Raw genomic sequence first — 16521 nt, 5'->3', positions numbered from 1 at the left:
GACTGGATTTGATTTCTGGTGCTTGATATGAAATACGAGTTGAATTAAAGCTTTTCATATCTCTCTGCCAATCGCATAGATAGCTTTTAGTGGCCTGAAATAAATGGATGCAACATATAGCACCGCAAAAATTTAGAGAATACACATCCCGCCTTCGGTCCCCAGAGGACAGCAGATGGATTCAAAAAGGATATATTTGTTTTTGTCTCCGAGCAATCAGTGCTTCCTCCACTCCAACAAGACAAACCTCCGGATGAAACGGGGAAAAGCTCAAAGCACATATCTCATTACAGGCTTTTGTTTATGGCTTTGGCTGTCCTGTGAACGGAGCCTCTCAGTGTGTATTGCCTTTGAATCATCCTCTTTGTGTCTGACAAATTCCATGAATTATTTGGATTTCATGGGAGTTACTTAAATAGCTACTTAAATGGGAAATCCAAATCCGTGGAACTGCAGTCCACCTGAGGTGACAGCTCATAGAAATGAACACATTTTGTTAATGCTTACTGAAAAACGTTTGAGGCCTAGGGTGCAAGGGAAACACATGAGTTCCGTATTATATTGCTTTTGTGCATTTATTGTAAGACTAAATATTTCCATCTGCAAAAACTGCTGTAATGAGCTGATTTATTTGACTGTTAATGGTGTTTTGACTGTCAATAAACTTTGCAAACAATATCTGTTCCTAATATGTTCATAAAGCTTTTCAACTGTTAGAGGCAATATAAGCAAACTGTGATTTGGTTTCGTGGGCTGATGGACGAAACAGATTAGTGTGTTCTAGTTGGTATGGTATTCTTTCATAATTAGAACCCTTTACTTTTTAAAATTATAATTCTGTGAATTAATTTACCACCTTTAGCACGGTGAGTATCTGGCAGTAGTGTGGTGGTTTGCACTGTCGCCTCACAGGAGACTTTAGGTTCCAACTAAACTCCAGATAGGCATGCTAGGTTAACTGGATATTCTAAAGTGGCTGTAGGTGAATGTGAGCATCGTCTGCAACAGGCTGATGATCTCTCATCCCAAGAAAGCTGGGAGAGGCTTCAGCTCCACTGAGACACCACGGATGGATGGATATTTATTAACTTTTACATAACCAAGAGGTGAAACTCAAGATTAAGACTGTTTTTTCAAAGAGTGTCTTAAGCAATGGCAGGCAGCATTAACCTGAAATATTTTTTGATGGCAGGAGAAACCAGAGCTCCAAGATAACATGCAATCTCCACACGGAAGGGTCCTGCACAGGCTCAAAGCCAGAAGCTGCTTCCAGTGCAGGCGTGTTGTGTTTAGACGATGAACACCAATCATGAAAGTCCATATATAAAATAATTAATCATTAGAAGAAGCGATGCATTATATCAGATGTAGTTACTGGATAATGTCCACTGGGCAGGTTGGCTAATAAACACACCAACGCATTCATAGTTGTCTACAAATTAGATTATTTAATAGACTGGGATTAGGTTGCATTTTATTCACATGCTAAACAAGCTAAGTTTCAGAACCGAGAAGATGTTACCTTTTAAAACACATTTTCTTACTTGCAGTTTGAGTTGTTCTGTCAAAAGAAGCAGATTGAGGTAAAGCAAACAGGTGAAAGTTTTATATAAAGAGGTGGATGTGTACCTCCGAAACCAACCCATGGAGTCAGTCCATAGAACAGCAGCCTGCTGGAATCAGGACATCAGCTGATGTTAGGTACTGTAATTCTCTCTGTGAAAAAGTACTACTCAGAGTTGCAGCATGGCTATGTTGGTTTGTCACTGTCTTTTCACTGTTGGACTTTACTACCGTAACTTTGTTTCAGGCTTAAGCAAAATTTTTATTTTTGAACAGTGAATGATGCAAAGTGTTTTAGCTCCTCCCACTTTAAACTTTCTGTTTGCGAAGTGTAACCAGTCACAAGTAAGTCATCTTAAAATGTGTGAAATGTTGCCGAAAGGACCACATTTGGGATATTCACCCTCTACAATGTTATCCAGATACAACAGAAGAAAAAAAGCTGTGATATATTGTAATTATGTTTTACATTTTTTGCCCCGTTTTAATATGAGCAGCCACCACCACCGGAACCACAGATATATTAGGAGATAAGGAAGATGAGTACTTCATCAGAAAATATTTATTAGTGTAGTTTGGCCACTGGTCAGTTTATCATCAAAAAAGCTGATAATGACCATATATCCATATGGACTGCAGAATAACATAAGGGGCCTTGAAACAGATTGTTTGTGAATGTGAGCATGTGTATCTGTGCCAAACACACCGCAGCAACATTTGTTGTGCTGACATTGCTGCACACATCTCTCCAGAGCTTTCCATCCTCTGTAATTGTACATTCACTTTTTTGGAGGGAATCACTGAATTGTTTAAAGAGACAAAAGAATCCATATAATCAATCTTTAACAATGTGGGAACAGCTCTGGTTTTGTCTCTGAGACAGCAAATGTAAACTCGTTCCTTGAAGAAAAAGGGGGCGCCTTGATGTTGGATATGGATGGATGGAGGCACGCCGCCAAACTCGGCAGCTCGAACAATCACATCGTCCGTGACAGGAATCAGAAAGCTTCTGTCTTCATGGGAATGATCACAGCCGACCTTTCCTTGATGACTTGCACTGTTCAAAAGTGTATTATTTTACCATTCCTGACCAAAACCGCAGACCAAACCTTATGGAATGAAAAGGAAAACAAATGTCAATTTAAGAGATTACTATTTTTATTGTTCTTCATATCATAATGCACATGTGTTTCTCATTAGAAGAGGGACCCAGATTCAGTGGGGGGTAAAAAAAACTTCATTCAAGCAAAAGAGAAAAAAAAGAAGAAGAAGAAATACGGGCTAATGAGATTCCCCTGTTTTCCAGGCTGAAAATGACATTTAAATCAGGTAGCAAAAAGGTAATTGCTCCCCTCTCCCCCCCCCCGAGACTCACATCTACTCCCATGTATGCATATGAGAGTGCATGAAACAGCACACATCCACACAGCAGCCTACCCCCTTCACATACAGCCCAGCAGAACACGCTCGCCGGGAGGCCCGACATAATTGTATTAATTGTTAACATAATGATGCATTTATGTTTAATGCTTACCTTCTGGTAATTACCGAGGAGGTACCTTTAGGCCTGGAACCTGTGCCTCCTCCTCTCCCTCTCTCTCTCCTCTCCACTTTTTCATTCTCTTTGTTATAACGGCGCCTGATCTCCTCACAGATTCAAAGACTTTCATCATTTCATCAGTGGTAGCGGTTTCTCTCAGGTGCGCCACGGAAACGTATCATTAAGTTATCACAGATTAATTTGGCTGGTAGAGTTCGATGGCATCCTGTGAAGTTCCTTGTGATGAGGAAGAGCAAATGTGTGCCTTTCATTAGAGTTTGAGGAGACAAAGAGAAAAAGGTGCAGGGATCTGGATGTTTTTAATAAAAGCTCATTAAGGGGACATGTTAATGCTTATGAAATGAAAGCGAGTGAAAGCCGAAAGCACATCTCGTTACTCTAACTTGTTTCAAAGAGTCAGCACAGTGAGTTTGGAGATGGAGTCAGGATGTGTTCAATCTCACTCCTAAATCATGTGGGTGCTACATAGATCTTTGCAGACAGCGGACTACAGTTTGTAGCTGTGTGCTGTCACGAGGGGGGGTGGGGGGGCAGAGTCACGAGTGTGTTGATTGAAGCGTTTGGTGCGCCTGGTCTTAGATAGGATTCACACTCATTGCAGGCTTCTTGTGATGTCAAACCAAATTATAGAATTAATCATATCTGCTGCTTCACTTTGCTCAAAGAGTTTAATTTTTAAGTGCAAGCACAGATGTCATCAAATCATGCTCCCCACTAATTGAATTACGTCACATCAAGAAAAAAATGTCTCGAGAGCGAGAATGTGGGAGAAGCTGATGAATAGTCAGTATTTTAAATAGGGACCAAGTTAGCAAGTGGCAGGAATTTCGGCTAAAGCTAACTACTCATCAAAAGTTGGCTAGCTTGATTAGTGGTGATTAGTTATTACTGCTTCGATGATCCCACTAGTACATAGATATTTTCACAAAGCATGTCCCCTATCGAACATTGAAGAAACAGCCACATGTGAATCCAGGCTGACTCCTAAAACACCTGGCATGGCTGTTTATTGGTAGATGTTAAGCAGAGCTTTGCAAACTGCAAATGTGGAACAAACGACAGGATAAACCTAAATTTGGCTTTGTGCTTGTGCTGTTGGTCCTTAGCTTAATCAGTCATACCTTTGTCAGCAATTTTCGATAGAAAGCGTAACGTTGTGACTGATCATATTTATCTTAATGTAGGAAGACACCAACCTTCATCTTTTCTGCACAACATTCAATTCAGATTTATTTATATAGCGCAAAATCACAACAACAGTCGTCTCAAGACACTTTTGTTGTAAGGCGAAGACCGTACAATAATACAGAGAAAATGTAACAATCAGACCTGGCACTTGGCTAAAGTGGGAAGGAAAAGCTCCCTTTTAGCAGGAAGAAACCTCTTGCAAAACCTGGCTCAGGGAGTTGTGGCTATCTGCTGTGACTGTTGGGGGGTCATTCGTTCATATTTCCATTTAATACATACTGTGTGGAGCATACCAGCTAAAATATTTTTGGTGAATTCATTTTATTGTCTACCTACTTATTACCAAATAGGTCAGCATAACTGGCTCTATTACTGTCATGTCTTTACAATATAAAACTCCTTGAGACGACTGTTGTTGTGATTGGATGCTTTAGAAATAATCCATCCATCCATTCGCTACTGCTTATCCTTTTCAGGGTCACGGGGGGTGCTGGAGCCAATCCCAGCTGTCATAGGATGAGAGGCGGGGTACACCCTGGACAGGTCGCCAGTCTGTCACAGGGCTAACACACAAGGACAGACAACCATTCACACTCACATTCACTCACACATTCACACCTAGTGGCAATTTGGATTATCCAATTAACCTGTCCCCACAAACTGCATGTCTTTGGACGGTGGGAGGAAGCCGGAGTACCCGGAGGGAACCCACGCAGACACGGGGAGAACATGCAAACTCCACACAGAAAGACCCTGGCCTGATGGTGGAATTGAACTCAGGACCTTCTTGCTGTGCAGCAACAGTGCTAACCACCGCGCCACCGTGCTGCTTTAGAAATAATATTGAACTGAACTGAATAACTTTGATTAATTAGTCTAATATCATCATCAAAGCATTCCCATGCTGAGTTATGACTTTTTGTTCCCTCGACGTCCCACCACATATTGACTCCATTCTTGTTTTGCCTTGAAGCCATCATGGAGGCAACAGTAAAGGCTAGCCATGACATGCTATACAAGATTACCGTTATTGATGACTCATCGATCAAACAGCTAGGCCGCAGTAATCAAGCACAACGTCTCCAGGGGCCCCGAGGATCAAGGCCTAAATCATGACTCCCCTGGCAGAGAGGCTGCTCCAAGAGATAAGTGTGTGTGTGTGTGTGTGTGTGTGTGTGTGTGTGTGTGTGTGTGTGTGTGAGTGAGAGAGAGAGAGACTCTGTCTTGGAATGAGTTTATAATTACATGAGAACATTTGCTGCTCAGTATTTGTGTGTGATTATTGTGTCTGTGTTGTCAGTATAATGATGTTGCAAAATTCATCACAGCTTTTAGCTCGTAACACGCTGCACGTTTCATCGGTTCACATCCGTTTGCCTAAGCAGGGAAAATCGATTCTTTCAAGGGCAGACGCAGAAACATTCATGTCAGCGTCGGTCTGCTGCTTCTGCATATCAGACCGGACAGCGGCATATTGCATGTTATAGATTTTCAAATGTTATTGATCTGTGATGGAGACTTCCTTACGGGTGAATGTAATGTTGATAAATTGCTGACAGCCAACTGTGGAACCATGCTTGAACATGGAGGAGGAGGGTCAGGTTCAGGACCTACCCTCATATTGAATGCGTAAATTGTGTTTGGGTGAATAGATGTGTGTTTACCTGTGTGTGTGTGTGTGTGTGTGTGTGTGTGTGTGTGTGTGTGTGTGTGTGTGTGTGTGTGTGTGTGTGTGTGTGTGTGTTGAGAGTAGAGGTAATCTTTCTAAACAATGGCAAGGTAATTACATTTCTCATTGTGCCATCTAAAGCCTGAGAGTCACAGACACATACACACACCCACACAAAGGCACACACGTAGTGTTTGTCTGTAATGTTTAGCTCCAGCTTCTCTTTATTCATGTCTATTAACAACAGTAATTTCTGTCCTCAGTCTTTAGAACTACAGAGCTATAGAATCCAAAGTCTTTTGCATCTTTTGCATGTTAGGCACATGATGATAGAGCAGATTATGAGTTTCAGATGATTGAAAGAGAGAGACATGCATGATTATGAAGCTATACAACAGAAAATAAACAAGTTGTCAGAACTGAAAATGGGTTGATATAACCTTGTGCTCTTTGTTGACCACGTTCTTGAATTAAAAAAGGGCAGGACGTACAGCAGGTCATCTACAGGTTTAGAATGGTGCTGTGGTGGTTAGCATTGTTTTTTTTAAAGCAATAAGTCCTGGGTTTGAATCTGCCATCTGAATCGGTTCTTTGTATGTCGGGTTCTCCACGTGTGTGTCCTTTTTATTTTCATTGTGTATCCTGCCTCTCCTCCTGAGGCAGCTAGAATATGCTCCATTCCCCACACTGCTCTGAACTGGATAAACTGAAGAAAATGGATGGATGAGTTGTCTGCAGTAATTATATTTGGTGGTATGGCACTGTCTTGAGACCTTCTCATTTTTCCAAACGCATTCATGAAAAGCTCAAACAATCATCCATAACATACTAGCGGAAATATGGTGAGTAGAAACCATGAAATGTCAGGAAAAGTTTCTAGCAGTTGTAGCTGAATTTCAGTCATTCTGCATGCACTGGGAAAGAAGGAATGGATGTCTTTGACTGACATATGGGGATCAATAAATACATAGAAGATTCCCTATGCAACCGAAACCTGGAATATCCAGCAATGGAATCAAGTTACATGTAGACATGAGTTGAGGTGGGAAGAGCAGGAGCAAGAGTCCCAAAAGAAAACAGAGCCGTGACAGTAGATAGGACATCAAGTTAGATCGTTATGGTATGAATTACTGACATATATACTGTCATACAATTTGACTTTATTTCACTATTTGTTCCACAAACCACTCTCAAATGAGACTTTTTCTTGAACTTGCTATGAATTTGCTGAAACCAGAGCCATAGCTCCTTCCTCTTTGGTACTGTATGACCTTCAAGGCTCCAGAAAAAGTGGACTAATTTACACGATTCTTGGTTCTGAAGGTAGGTTGTATGATTTACATTTTGATCACTCTTTCAGTTTAATCATCTGTCAAAATAATAAAAATCTGAAGCCATCCTTACTTCCACTGGGAAGCCTAACCTGAGAAAATGTGGCCCTTGTGGATCTAGAAGTGCATTATGGTTGAAGTGGCACCACTCCGGCACCAGAAAAAGAGTTATTAAAATAATTTCTTCAGTATCTGCTTGGCACACTTGGGTAATTGCCTTTTATTAACCACAGAAGTGCCTGAAACCAAGAGAGCCTTCAGCAGCTTTCAGCTCACAAAAACCCCTTGCATCTCACGAGTATTCTGTTTGTGATGATGATAATTCACCTTGCATCTAGCCTTTACTTCAACATACATTTCACACTTTTTTTCGCCTTGTAATCCTCTGCTTTTCTTCCTGCACTTTCTTTCCTCTCAGAGCTGCTTCCACACTGATTTTCCTCCACTTTCAGTGCTTGTTTCAGTACTTCAACACTAAACCTAAACTTCAGCTTCGAGTAATTTTTGTCTTTCTTTAAAATATTCCATTTCTCAAACAATTACTAGTCCTGCAATTTATCTACCATCATCCGCTGCTGGAATCGCTTTTACAACATGCAATTTGGTTCCCAGGGTTTGAGTTCTGCTCCCACGAATTCCTCCTCTGCACTTCAGCGGCCATCTATCACCCTCTTCAGGAAAAAGTATTTTTTTAGTTTTAAATCTTTTCTTGACATTTGATAACAGTGTGAAAATCAAAGATAAATGGCACAGTCATCCTTTAACTGTACACCACCATCTGCAGCACCATCACTCTCGTTAACGTCCCAGATTCTTCCTGCTTTGGATCCGACAGGCACGACAGCTTACACCGCACCCGCTGCATTAACCTTCCCGCCTGCCAATCGATGCCGCGTCACTGTTAATCTTCATTGCGCATACGTGACCTTTGAGAAACTTCACTGCCCTTGCTCCCGTCTGATTAATAGTAGTCGTGGTAATTGGATGTTAATTGGACAGACTATTGACCAAAGTACAGAGAAACCAGTGAGGGAGCAATTTGATGATGCCGCTAATATTGATAAGCAGGAAGGAGCGAGACAATCACTAGGTGATCGTAACAATTCATCATTGTTATTATTGGTTGTTTGCAGAGCAAACATCGTCTTCCTTCAGAAAAGTCCTTTAACATGCGCCTTGAGAATTAAATCCATTTGTTTCTTTTTCTTCAAATGGGAAGCTGTGGTTGGCATTTGGGTTTATGTTTATTTAAAAGGAAGCTGGTCTTCAACAGCAGGATGTTGTTTTTTACTGTTTCTTTCATTTTTAATTTGCATTACTGGTTTGTTTTGTGCATTGTCTGTTTTCTTGTTTTTAAGCAGGATTACTCAAAAAGTTATGGTTAGATTTGCATGAAAATATTACCAGATATGGAGTTTGTCACAACCTCAATGTTATTAATGTTTGCCAGCCTGATCTGGATCCAGGGATTCGGTTAGCGTGGTGTGAAGGTATTAGCTGCTGAAGAGATCTGGTGCCACTGCCATGAGTGATTTGAGTCAGAGTTGGAGCAAATTAAAAATGCTTTGTTTTTGCAGTTCCCATCGGAGTTTCTGCCACAGTTTCCTGAGTTAACATGCAGATTGTGAAATAAGCTTTCTCACCTTTGGTTTTTGATTTACTTTTTCTGTCGGCTCCAAAGTGAAATGAAAAATTTTAAAGAAACAGACTCAAATGCTGGTCTTCACCATCCACCACACCACCTGCCTCCTAAAGCCATTTTTTTTCCTTCCTCTGTTCCCTCTGTCCATCAAATATGAGGCTGGGTATCCTCAGCATTAGGAAATCACTCTCAGGCCAGCTAAGGTTTCAGTGAGGACGCTGAACTTAGGATCAGGACAGGAATAATCCAAACCACCCAGCAAAATGTCGTTAACTGAACTTATGTTGTGGCTGGATCGTCTCAGTTATTCTCTTAGCTGAAGATCATTCGGTTTTCTTGCCATATGATGGTGTTTGTTTCTGCCCATCAGGGACCCTCAATGTAAACTTCCACTGAAAACAGTTTAACCCTCACCCTCCATCTTTTCTGTGCTAATGTGTTTATTTTAGCCTAACCATATCTCATACATTACACATCATATACAACTAGGTCACATTCAGTAACCAGCCAAACATCCCAGTTATTTATTTCCCATCTTTATGTAGAGCATTGCTATAACTGGATGCAGACAGAGGCTTTCCCAGGCTTGGGTCTCCCTGCAAGTGCTGGTGGTGAGTGAATAGAGAAAGAGAGGTCATGTTGTATGTGCTGCCCCCATGACCCAGAGTGGGTTAAGCAGCAAGAGATGGATGGATAGATGGATGCCTGAACATTAAACTTTATTGTAACAACTGGGAGAACAAATACTTCTCAGTGCTATTTGAAAGCTGAAGTTTTATTTGGATCAGTCTGAACAAGCAAATGGCCTTCTGTTGTCTCCATCAGTAATGTGTACCCTTCCACAGGAAAGTTTCCTTTTGAGAAGGACTGTGTTTACAAAAAAGTCCAGCCGCTCTGAAAGAAATCCAACAAGTGCAGGCAGAACTGAGAAATTAAGACCATATGCTGAGGTTAGAGACCAGGTCAGGGCCTAGACATGATATCCACAGACAGACACATGTATCAAAGTTGTCCTCTTAAGCCAGTAAAATCCTGTGTCTGAGCCCCACCATAATCAGTCAGATAATTGATGAGATTTCTGATTTTCGTGTGTCCTCAGCCTTTTCGGCTTTTGCTTCCAGCAGTGCCACACAGTATAAATGACCAGTTATTTTATTGTTATTACCTTTAACCCTTTACAGCCGATCGGAGCGGGCACGCTCTGTTTTGCGTAACTATTTTTAAATCCCGGTAGCTCTGCAACCACTTAAGCTAGCACAATAATTTTTTTTGCATATGAAACTGGAGGAGTTGTACTTACATCTTATGCCATCAGCTTGTCCTAGGTCACAGTTTCCTTCCACATATAGCTTTGCAAAAACTGCATAAAAATCACTTGCAGCAACAAAAACATGATATTCCAGAAACACGCTTCGCCGATCCATCAGCTGTTTGTAACACTTCCTACGTCCATCAGCGCGAACTATCACATGACCGCATGACCTGCCCAAAACCGGAAGTGACGTCATTTTGCGGAAATGTAGTTTTTTACGATCGGGCCCTTATGAGCTTGTGTTTTACTTGTTATGTGTTTTAAAAAGTTATGTTTGAGTTTATGACTTTCTGTGTCGTTTCTGGGATGCTTAGGACTCATATTGCACTGCTGGAAATAGTTTATTTTGATGCATATGCTGTTATTTTGCAAATTTGCACTATAATATTTATTTTCGTTTTTCCTGCAGTATATAAAAATTGGTGTATTTCAAAAATAAAACTATGAAGACACTCAAAATAAATTTCCTGTGGTGGGAAACTAGTTTGTGTAACTTTTTTGTATTTACAGTTTTGAGGGATAAGCCTCTTAAATTTCTCTAACTAGAAATATATGTTAAAAAAACAAAAACGATTTTCAATTTTTTTGTAGTTTATTGCACTTTTTTGCAATTTATGTAATTACTATGCACCTAATGCAGACATATTATTAAAGTTTGGGCTATAATGGTTGTATTGATGTATAGCAACTTGAAATGCTCCCAAAAATGGCTCCACAGCATGTAAAAATATAATATAAGCTCTGGCGAACTTGGTTCTATGGTAGGTCTTAAAGGGTTAACAACCTCTCTCTATTATCTTGACAGTTGGAAAGTCGGCAGCTCATTTGCTGCTCACACATTTCAGTTTATTATCTGAAATTGTTAAAGATAATTGATTTCCAACTTTGTTCACCTCTAATAAAGCGGTGGTGCTCTAATGAAACGCTCACTGATACATTAATGGATAAAGAGAATAACAATGAGGCCTCGGCAGAAAATTTTGAGTAATCTTCTTTAATCCCTTACGTGGGTAGTAAATCCTGCCTTTCTCGGCTCCGCTGTTCACAAAGAGCTTTAATAATATGAGACGTGAAAATGCCTCCATCGTAGAGGCATGCAGTTCCTGCATCTCTGTTCAACAGCTCTAACCATCCCAGGGACCTTGTAATGTCCAGCCATGCCCTGAGACGGACAATTTTCATAGATGGCCTGCGTGTTTTCTAGATTAGCAGCAATACAGTTGAGCACATTTCTGTACTGTAAACACCGAGTCAGTGAATTCTCACTCGTGCATGAAGCAAGCTCACGGCAGGAGTCAGCGCACAGAGCCAAAGCCATGAGGTCACCGCTCACCTGCCTCACAAATCACTCTTTGTCTCCCACTGGCCTTTTTTTGGGGTATAATTGTGAAACAATATAGCTGCAGACGCAATAAAAAAGCCCTACTGGTGTTTTTGATGGAGACCGGCCATCTTGTGACCGGAGAGGCAGGAAATTCAGGGTGACACGGCTCAAGTAGCACACCTGCGTGCCAGCAACCACCTGCCCCTCCACTGCAGGCTAGAAACATACTCACTCACTCACACACACACACACACACACACACACACACACACACACAGCAAGAATGTAAACTGATGCTCGGGAATTAAATGCCTGTTGGATGAAGTCTAACGCTAATTGCAGTTAGTTGAAAAAAAAAATACTTGCAGTTACTTATATGAGAGTTAACATTTGGAGGTCACAGATGCACAGCACAAGAGGCGAGATGGTAAAATGAGATCAGCACAAGGTTGTGCAAAGCAAGCGGACATTCAAATGAGAAGGGGCAGGCATAGAGAGAGTCCTGAATTCAGGTAAAGGGCCAAAGAAATACGATCAGAAAATAAGAAAAAACACTGAAGAGCAAACAGACATAGAAATACGATGGTGTTTATTGAGTGGAAGTAAAGGTAGGTTTAAATACTGACAGGGTTAAGAGGTGAGAAGAAGGGTGGAAAAGATCAACAGCACTTCCATTTTAAGCCTTCAGGGTTAACTCTGTACTTTGTGCCGTGTTACAAACATGGCTTTTTCATTACTGCGGTACATCGCCATGGTAACTTATGCTGGAGGCCTAACATGCTCACAAGGAGGAACTGTTTGTGAGATGAGAGATCAACATGCATAAAGCAAGCACCTCCTGACCAATCAGCTCTCCAAAGAAGAAGCATGACCGTTCCTGGAAGATGTCTAAGACTCGTAAAATGTAAATTCGGACAACTTTATCATTCTATAAGCTTCAATATAGTGATGACCCTAAGATAGAAGACTTGCACTATTTTAGCTTGCAAATAAAAGTTGCAAGTATGGTTTAAGACAGGATTTTGTGTCAGTTATTTAGTTCTTCTGAAAAGTCAAATTTCACACAGTTTTTCCTCCTGGCTTCAAATAGACACACACACACACACACACATTGCTCTTTAATACTATACATATACTGCACAGCTCTTTGGTTTGATGTTTTCAGTCTGTATTCTGTGTTTAAGCTCCTTGTATTTTTCATTATAGAGTTCTCTTCCTCTGTACAATGACACTGTGCTGCCAGGCAGCCTGCCCATGTTTCTGATAGGTCACTCGCTGCAAAATCTCTTTAATGTGAACACATGCATACATGCATACATGCTAGATTGGGATATCCTGTGTTGACTTATTGAGATGATAACCCTCTTCATGGGAATGTGAGTGTGATCGATGATGTTAGCAGAGCCATCTTTCGGCTCTTCTCTTTAGGAATCACCACAGCAGATCTTACATTTCAGCCTGTCCCTAACTCTGTCACACCAACCCTCTGCATGTCCTTCATGTCCATTTTCTCTGTGGTCTTTAGTACATATTCCATTTTCTGATGTTGTCCTTCCTGGTCACTCGTGGAAACTCCGAGGCGCTTCAGCTCAGCTTTCTATCTTTTTGTCAGTGACACAGTCTCCAAAAAATACATCATAGCAAGTCTCACTACCAGCTTGTAAACATTTCTTTTCACTCTTGCTGCTATACTTCTGTTACATATCACTCTCAACACACTCTGACACTCGCTCTCACCTACTCCACCCTGCCTGGGCTATTTAAACGTATCTACATTTACCATGTCTTCTTCTTGCAGCTTCACTGTTACACTCATCTCCTGCTAACTCCTTTCATTAATCCGGGTAAAAGTGTAATTGAGATTAAAAGATAGGTGAAACCAGATGATGAAAAGAAATCAGTTAAGTTATTTTATCATCTTATATTTCATTTTGTTTCCTTCCCACCCTCATTAGTACCTGACAGAGTTCACCTGTGCCTTGTTATCCTCCTCCTGGTATGTTTTCTCTCAGTCTTTGTTTTCCCTGCTCACTCCCCCAATGTATTTTTCCTTGTTTTTTTTATCTTCATTATCTTGTTGTATTTCCTTCGTTCAGCTCCTTTTGTTACCTGTAAGTTGAAAATTAATGTTGAGTATATTTTTATCACTGAAAGTCCAACTCTTGTCAGCTGCTTCTGAACTTCCTCATTAAATGTGCCAGAAAACCAAACCTCGCACTTATTAAAATGTACTTTATTTAGAGCAGTTTAATCAAATGTGCCTTTAAATAACTCCAAAGCTGCTTCAACAACATGTCTCATCTTGTGAAAACCGAAGCATAACACTGTTGTTAATTTGTTTCTTTAATTAGTATTATTTTTGTAAGACAGCACCAGAATCGTTTCAGTTCATCTCTCAGTGAATTTCTCATTGACTTCTTAGACTGCACGGCTCAGCCTCAGGTCTGCTGCTTCTAAAGATAGAAATTTATAAAATAGGAAACAAATGTCAGAATCTTAAAAGGCTCAGTCAGATCCTCAAACATAAGGAAATTGTGCAGTTTCTTGGAAATGGTATAGCACATCATCAAAAACTCCTTTCTGTGTGATCTGTTGCTCTGCCATGTAATAATAGCTGTAATATTTCTATACAGAACGATGACTTTATTAGCTCCGCTTGTGTAAAACTTGTGCTCTTCCTCTCATCCTCTGAGTAAAGCCATGCATCTTAATCATTTTCCTTTATTACCGAGGTCATTGTGGGTGGTGCTGATGTATTGGATTGCATTTATATTTAACTATTCCTAATATTCTGCCTCTCTCATGTGAGTTTATAGGTCTGCTAATGAGATGTGACCTCATTTAACATAAAGAAAAATAGAGAAAATTAGACATCAGGACAGAGCAGCTGTTTCCAGTCGTGACTGAGTTCACATGCCCGCCTTATAAAGTGGCCAATTAGTGTATACCCAAGTTAAAAAGACACTTGGATGGACACACCCATTTATTTTAGATGCTAATATTGGTGTATTTGTCACCATTGTTAGTTTTTGAAGCCAGAGGTGGCCATATTTGGACTGCAGGGGGGCAGAGCCATGTCATCAGAGAATGCTAGCTAGTGCTGGTCATCAGTCAGCATCCACAGACAGACACGGATACCTGCTAATTAGTGCTCAGCATCAAACACATTCTAGAGTTTCACTCATCCACACTTGAGCTCAGGCTTCTTGGATGGTCTGTTGGTAAAATTAACTACACGGTAGCCATATTATTTGTCAGATAATTGCATTAAAAATGTTGGTTTCACTTTTCAGCCCTGGAGGCTGCTGTGCGGCGTAAACCTAAAATGATCCAGTATTAAATGAGGCAAATTTGTCTTTTTAACGTTTTAATAGATTTAATAATGGAGAAACAGATGTATTTAATTCTCCTTTTCCACTTCTGCTTTTTCATTGTCTCCGTTAAACACTCTTGTTTAGTCTTAATCACTGAGGTCTTCATATTTACTTTCCATAACATAATACTTGAAGTATTCCATTAAAGATCACTGATGAATGAAACGAGCTTGATGCATGAATTGAGATTCATCTGGATATGTAACTAAGCGACAGGAAACAGTTAGCTCACAGAATGGAATTGGTTGTGTATATTTCACCGAAATCAACTCATAGCTGCTATCTTTTTGAAATTACTGCTTGATGATATAACACCTGAAATACTAATGCACAGCTATTGCCAGCCTTCAGTGTGATTTGGTTGTGATTGAAGGCTGTATTTAAAAGGAGTTGACTCCTTTCTGTGACTCTTTATCTGGAAAATCACCAGCAAACGTTCCACATATATGTTGTAGGTGAAAGCCTGGACGGCAGGCAGGCCAAAAGTCAGTGATGAATTCAGACTCATGTTGGTGTTGTTTTGTGGTCAGTTTCCCTAAAAGAACTTGAGCAGCAGGTCCTGTGAGGTGATGGTTAAGTGCACAAAACGGCAAAGTCCTGGTTAAATTCAGCAGCCAAGACTCAGTTGAATTAATGGACTATAAACTGTAGAGGACACAGGGCAGGGAGACCATTGAGAACGGGTACAAGCAGGACTTGTGAGGGTTCATTCTCTGCTGTAAATAACGGACATGGTAAATGACATAAAGGGCTTTTCTCAAACAGCCTTTATTCTTTTTTGTTTGTAGGCCATCGCTGGGCTTGAGACATCTGATCTTACTCCGAGATCTTGTCATCGAATCATGACTTTGTAGGCAACAGGAAGGAAATCCCAAGAAAAGAGTGATGGCAAGACTTATTCTGGTGAAGCGTTTACATTAGCTGCTATGAAAACTAAAAGCTTGAAAGAAGTGTGACAAACACAGGTATTTAATCTGCTTGTGGTGGTAGGTGCCATTTTACTTTGTGATAAGATGTTTGAGTTGCGACATGGAGACAATTATTACAGCTGTGACCCCTGAGTACGAAGAAGTCTGAGAAGCACGGTGCTTCCGGTAATTCTTGATTCACTTTTTTTTAAGTTGCTGTTAAAACCTCAGGTTGTCATCTTTAAACATTTTAAAAATGAGCGTATATTGTAGTGGCAGCACCGTTGGGGTTACAGGCTCACATTGTAGTTTATCACGGTTCTTTCAGTAACTACAGCTGCAGTATTTTCTCTCTTCAGCAGCTCCGACAGTTTCTATCACACAAGATTTTACTCAAACCCAACAAGTCAGACTGAGTCACTCACACAGGTGCAGCTAAACTCAGGTATTCTTTCTTCGTGTAATCACTATTTTGTTGTCTTCTCTGCTTTCTGAGCATTTGAGTTTATGCTAGCTGGTCTTCGCAGCACCTGGCCTGATTGAGTCACTGCAGTGTGATGCTTTAAATTGTGGAGTGACTGCAGATATCAGTGACATTTATTTATACTGGTTTAACCAGCTTTTTGGCCAATCTGCCTTACTGCAGACA

This window comes from Astatotilapia calliptera, chromosome 16 (genome assembly GCF_964374335.1).
Source record: "Astatotilapia calliptera chromosome 16, fAstCal68.1, whole genome shotgun sequence".
NCBI classification, from domain to species: Eukaryota; Metazoa; Chordata; class Actinopteri; order Cichliformes; family Cichlidae; genus Astatotilapia; species Astatotilapia calliptera.
Note: the sequence above shows the minus strand (reverse complement) of the source record.